Source organism: Pelodiscus sinensis, chromosome 3 (genome assembly GCF_052426305.1).
Source record: "Pelodiscus sinensis isolate ZL-2025 chromosome 3, ASM5242630v1, whole genome shotgun sequence".
Lineage (NCBI taxonomy): Eukaryota > Metazoa > Chordata > Testudines > Trionychidae > Pelodiscus > Pelodiscus sinensis.
This window is the reverse complement of record NC_143054.1, coordinates 54416595-54423576: the sequence shown is the minus strand read 5'-3', so window position 1 is coordinate 54423576 and position 6982 is coordinate 54416595.

Genomic DNA, 6982 nt, shown 5'->3' with positions numbered 1-6982 from the left:
AGCAGAGTTGCAAATGAAGCCCGGGATTTAAATATCCCGGGCTTCATTTGCATGTTCCCGGGCACTGCCATTTTTAAATCCCCCTTAGTCCGAACTCCATGCCTGCGGCTACATGTGGCACGGAGTAGGTAGTTCGAATTAAAGTTCCTAATTCGAACTACCATTACTCCTCATTCCACAAGGAGTAGCGGTAATTCGAATTAGGATCTTTAATTCGAATTACCTACTCCAAGCTGCGTGTAGCCACAGGCATGGAGTTTGGACTAAGGGGGATTTAAAAATGGCAGTGCCCGGGAACATGCAAATGAAGCCCGGGATATTTAAATCCCGGGCTTCATTTGCAACTCTGCTAGCCCTCATTACCCTACCTAACTCGAACTAACGAGCTAGTGTAGACGTACCCTTAGAGACTTTCAAGGGTATTCCAAGTAACTGCTGGGAGATTCCAGACCTGGGGTTTGACTCTGGCCCTGTTTAAAGGTAAGCAGACTAGAGATGCAGGATCAAGACCAAGGTTTCACTTTTATAGTTGAATCAGGTTGTCAAGTGATTTGAGCACGTCACATGACTGACAATTTCTTGCTGAGAACACACTGGACTGAACTTAACATTCAATTTCCTATGAATACACAAGTAATCTAGTTACACTCATTTACATAATAAAGCAACAGCCATTCATATATTGTAATAGAAAAAGATAAGCTACAGACAACGTAGTTAATATTAATTTCCTGCAGTACCACACATCTTTAGATCTTAAGGTTAACTGAGTACAGTTGCATACATAATGTAAGGCAATTAAGACATGAGAAGGATTTAACATCTAAAAGCTAATTTGGTTATATTGGTAAACTTCTACAGGATACAGGTATTCAGGCAATGCATTTAGTATTTACCCTTGAATTCTCTTATTACAAAGGAATGGACTAGCAATTGAAGATCTAGCACATCTCTTTAAATATTCACATACAAATGAATTCTACTGATATAACTGTAACGTTCCTTGTTGTTATGGATCTTACACAGGTAGGCTGGTTTGCCAGTGTCACAGCTAACTACTAGGACTACTGTTCTTAAATGATCCAGAAAAGGAGCAGAGTATATATGAATGAAATAGCAACAGTTGTGGACAACACATATTCATTTAAGACTAGAAGACTTATCTGATGTTGTCCAGGTCCTTCAGGGCAGGGGGCTGGCAGTGCAGGGGGGTCCAGGAGTCAGGGCAGGGCCTTGGAGATGTGTATGTGGAGAGGAGGGGTAGGGCAGGAGTCTGAGGGTGTGGGGCAGTGAGAGAGTGAGGATTGGGGCGTGAGGAGGGATCCAGGGCAGGAGGTCCCATCCAGTGGGGCTTTCTATTTTTCTTCCCTGCCCCCAGCCAGTGGAGCCTTTTCTCCCAACCCAGCCCACATAGTAGGGACCTTCTCTCTCCCCCCTCCCCTCCACAGCCATCATGGCCAGCTTGGGCCTTCTGTCTCCTCAGCCATAAGGTACCTTCTGTCTCCCCTCAACCCCCACCCCTAGATGCCAGGGACTTCTATCTCCCCTGAGACTCCCAGCTGCCAGGGGCCTTCTTATTTCTCCCAGCCCCTCAGCCAGCAGGAGCCTTCTCTCCTCCCTCCCCCTGCCCCACCCCAGACAGCAGGGACCTTCTGTCTCTCCCCAACTTCCCTGACACCAGGGGCTTTCTTTTTCCCCAGCCCCTCCCAGCTGCCAAGGGCCTTCTGTCTCACCCTCATCCCCCTTCTTCTGGTTGCCAAGGACCTTCTGTCTCCCCCCAGTCCCTCTCCCCCAGCTGCCAGTGGCTTGTCTCCACATGGCTTCCAGGGGGCTTCTGTCTCCTCTCAGCCTCCTCCGTGGCCACCAGGGGTCTTCAGTATCCCCCATAACACCTTATCCCCCATTTGGCAGGGGCCTTCCCACTTCTTCTGGCACGGAGTATAAGGGCAGGGGGAGGCATTTGGGGTAGGGGGCTACTTAGCTGATCTGGTGGCAGACAAGATGGCAGAGCTCCACCTCTCTTGGTGGTGCAGCTTCCCCAGTGGTCTCTCTGCAGTATAGCTCTCCCCTGTGGGCTCAATGCCCCCAATGGCCACTCTCAGTGTCACGTCCCTTCTCTCTGTGTCCCTCCATTCCTATGTTATGGAGCTTCCCATTTTCCTAGCAGTCCCCATTTTCTTGGCACAACCAAACCTAGATCTTGCTTTAAGTTAGGATAAGAGGAAGCTGCATAGCAAAGTTGGTGGTCCTACCTCTTATTGTTTAGGGGGAGTTCTTGAACAAACAGACTCTCAGACAGACAGACAGATGCACAAATCTTTAAAATATAGATAGTTGCTGCAACAAAAGGTTATGAAGAACTCCAGAAGGAAAAAAAATGTTGGCAATGGGACAGATAAAATTCAGTGCACATGGGCATTATTTGTAAAATGAACTGATCTGAATTACTTCTGTAGATTGGATTATGTGGATATTAAATCAACAATGAACAGATTAAGAAAGAGACCTGTGTGTCACTGTTGACAACTACATGAACGTTTCATCTGAAGGTACAAGAGAAAGCAGATAAGATGTTAAAATGTACTAGAAAGGGGATAGAGAATTATATTAAATAAACATTGGACAAGATCCTCAGCTGGTGTAGATTGGTGCAGTTCAGTATTTCTCAACCAGTGGTATGAGTACCCTTAGGGGTACTTGAGTGAAGTCTGGGGGGTACGTCAACATAAAACTGAAATTTGGAGAAAACTGAATTTTTGTTTTATGTTTTACAGTGTTTTATTATTTTTGTACTTTTTACACCCAAAAATTTAATCACCTGCTGGGCTACAATTAAGTTGTTTCAACAAATGTGTTGCAATGGTAGAAAAAAAATTGTGTGTATGAAAAGAAACAATGGGTAGTTCTATTGGTCATTGAAGCTATGTTGTTCTTATGTGAGAGGTCTGGCCCATGATAATGCTACAGGTATTACAAACTCTAAGTAGGCATGCTCTTGTCTTCATTACAGTGTCCAGAAAAGGACAATCAAAAAAGATCTAAGGCATGGAAAGCCTCCCATTTCAAGGGAGATTAAAATGGTCAGAACTATTTTGTTAAAAAGCAGACTAGTAAGAGAGGTATACAAAATAATAAGCTGTAGAGAGAAGTTCAGCACTACAACTTGCCTTCTCAAAATACTAGGACAAGGGCCAACCAATGACATGGAAAAGAAACGCATCTAAAATTAATAAAAGAAAATAATTTTTCACGCAATGCATAAATAAGCCAGGATGATCACAACCACAAGATTTTATTGAAACTAATAGCTAACTAGGTTTTAACAAAATTAGACATTTATGTAAGTAATACAAACATATGCAGTTACATTAGATAGAAAGAACCAGAGATACAAAAGTACCGGAGGGACAAACCCTCATACTCCAGGACAAAAACTCACCACTCACTGCCTGGCATCAGAAAGAATATTCCCCTAGAGGGGAATAATTTTATATTTGTGGATTTTACAACTTAGTCTTAAATATCTGGAACTGGTCATTACCAGACAAAGAATATTGAACACAATTGGTCTGATCTGATGTGGCAATAATACCTATGTTCAATTATACTGTAGTTTTCATTCAATCTTCTAGGAGGAAAAAGGAATGTATAATTACTTAGTCATTACATATTCTCTTTGAAAAAATTTTCTAGAAGTATTCAAACAAGTAAAACCTGGCATGAATTTTAAGTTGTGTAGCTGGCAAAGAAAATGCATTTATTTTTGTTAATGGCTTCTCCTTCCAACCACATTATTATTCAGTTGCTATGGTTTATCTGATTCTGTTAAGAACCCTGGAAGACACTACTATGATTGGACACTTTAGAAATATAATGATAAATAGACATGATATATCTGTAAAAACAGAGTATTAACATTTAGAGGCTGACACCCAGAAGCAGCAAACAACCAGTACTTTAAGCCGGTATCCAGCATTCCTTAAAATTAGGCCTTCTTTTTCTCTATACAGCCTGTACCACTATATTAGACTATTCATTACACTGTTAAAAATTGTCAGCTTTTTAGTTTATAATAATGTTACTGACTTAGAATGTATATCCATCTAACTAGAAAGAGTACTGGCCCCAAAGCAGAGCTATATTTTCTTCTCTATGCCTAAAAACAAATGTATTTTCAAAGTAAAGCACTGGATTCAGTTATAATATACCAGATTCACAGTACTTGTTATGTCTCCTGGATTTGGCTTAATTGTATTACCTCAAGTCAAGAAATGACATGTCTCTTCTTTTAGAAGTTGCCCAGTGTTAAGTTCTACTGCACTTCATAGAAAAGCGTTTATATAAGTACATCTCTGTGCACTGAACATAGATTCTGCTGTTATCTCGGCATTTTATTTAAAGAGATACTGTCAAGTAATATTTTGTTAGGGGTGAATAAATAAGAAAAGTTTGAGTTCTGGTTTTGATTCTCCTGTGACTCTTAATTCAGCAAGCTGAACTCTGAACCCAAATTCCTCCCTCTACCCATGCAATAGTTACAGATTCCCAAAATAAATGCAGGCTTTTCTAAGCCTATAGAAAAGGATACCCAAATATACCATCTTCCGCCATCTTTACACTGGTTTTAAAGGAACCTTGTTTTAAAGGAACAAGGCTCTTCTAAGGTATAATCACAATGCAATCCAGAATTTTCACATCACCCACAGATTATGTGTATTCAGCAAAGTGCTAATATTAAAACTATCATTTCTCTATATTTATTACACACACACAGTTATCTACATCTATTTCACCTTTCTTCTAGTGACTTAAAGGTTTCTTTTAATAGAGTTCTGTGATTTTTTTTTTTTGTTACTTTCCAAAACTATTAAGAGATTTCTGTTTTTCTGACTATAACTTTCTTTTTGGAAGTTAGAACTGGTTTATTCTTAGATGAAGTAATACAGTTTATATTTTAATTAGATATTTTAATTTATTTCAGTTTTAATCATTTTGAATATTATTAGGGGAAAAGATAAGTTTTAATTATGGAAATATGATGCATTTAAACCTACAGGAGGAAAATATTTTTTTAAAAACCTTCATCTCTATTTCCTCCCCCAGGCTTAATATAATAGGGACTCTTTTGCTTTTCTGTTTTAATTACCTTTCCTCCAAAACTCCAAATAACTGTTAAACTCAATAATGTATTCACATGGAATAGTATACATTTCTCCCAGGATCCATTTTGAAATACCACTTCTATAACAATGAATAATCCCTTAGCACCTTAGGGCATCTAAACTAGGAAATTATTTCAAAATAATTAAATTCAAAATAATAACTCCTGAAATAATAAAATTGAAACAGCATGGCCCCATTACCAGGGAGCCTTGAAATTAGGCCAAGGCAGGCTCCGTTACTGTGGATGCGCTACCTTGACTTTGAGCCCCAGGAACCACTGGGGAGTAATTACTTCAAATTACTCTGGGGAGTAGTTATTTCAAAATATCAGCAGTGTAGCATCCACACTACCGCTATTTCAAAATAACTATTTCAAAATAAATATTATTCCCTGAGGAAAGCAGGAGTGCAGATTTTGAAATAACCACCCCGTTGGTTTGAAATAACAGGCTTGGTAGTGTGGATGCTCTGTTTGTTATTTCGAAATAAAGGGTGTTATTTTGAAATAACTCCCTAGTGTAGACCAGGACTTAGGCTATGTCTAGGCTGCAGGCTTCTTTTGGAAGAAGATTTTCTGGAAGAGAACTTCCAGAAAAACTTCTTCCGAAAGAGAGTGTCCACACTGCCAAAGCCCATCAAAAAAGTGATCTGCTTTTTTGACAGATAACGTCCTCACTGAATGCTATCTCATTAGCTATCTCATTAGCTATAAGCCGTGATTACTATGGGCAGAGTGGCCACCAGGGCACCTCTTTCCTCTTCTATCGAAAGAACTCCCCCTTCCCCATCCACACATGCCTTTTTCCGAAAGAGCTCATTCAGAAAAGACATTCTTCCTTGTAGAAAGAGGTTTACCAATGTCGGAAAAACCACTCTGTTTTCTCAATTTTTTTCGAAATAATGTGATTGCAGCGTGGATGTAAGTGAGGGTTTTTTTTCGGAAAAACAGTCGTGTTTCTGGAAAAAAAACCTCTGTAGTATATACAGGCAGTCCCCGGGTTACGTACAAGATAGGGACTGTAGGTTTGTTTTTAAGTTGAATCTGTATGTAAGTCGGAACTGGCGTCCAGATTCAGCCGCTGCTGAAACTAATCAGTTTTAACAGCGGCTGAATCTGGATGCCAGTTCTGACTTACATACAGATTCAACTTAAGAACCCCAGGCATCCCCAAGTCAGCTGCTGCTGAAACTGATCAGCGGCTGATTCCAGGAAACCCCGGGGCAGGGGCTTCCTGTAGTCAGCCACTGGTCAGTTTCAGCAGTGGCTGACTTGGGGACGCCTGGGGCAGAGCAGCTGGGGTGCTGCTGGGTTGGTCCAGTAGCGCCGCCGCTCCTCAGCGCTACTGGACCAACCCAGCAGAACTCCAGCTGCTCTGCCCCAGGTGTCCTGATTCAGCCGCTGCCGGGACCAACTGGCAGCGCCCCACCTGCTCTACCACAGGCCCGGGGCTTTGCTCCACATCTCCCTGGTCTGCTGGGGGGGGCCACTAGCTGCGCGCCCCCCCCAGCAGACCAGGGACACGGGAGCAAAGCGGCAGCAGCGGTAGAGTCCCGCGCCTCCCCGGCTTTGCCAGAGCAAAGCCTCAGAGGCGCTGGACCCCTCCGCCTCCCCGGCTTTGCTCCGGGTGTCCCTGGTCTGCTGGAGAAGGTCCCCAGCAGACCAGAGGCACCGGAAGCAAAGCGGCAGCGGCGGCGGGGTGCCGCACCTCTGAGGCTTTGTTCTGGGTGTCCCTGGTCTGCTGGAGACGGTCCCCAGCAGACCAGAGGCACCGGAAGCAAAGCGGCAGCCGTGGCGGGGTGCCACACCTCTGAGGCTTTG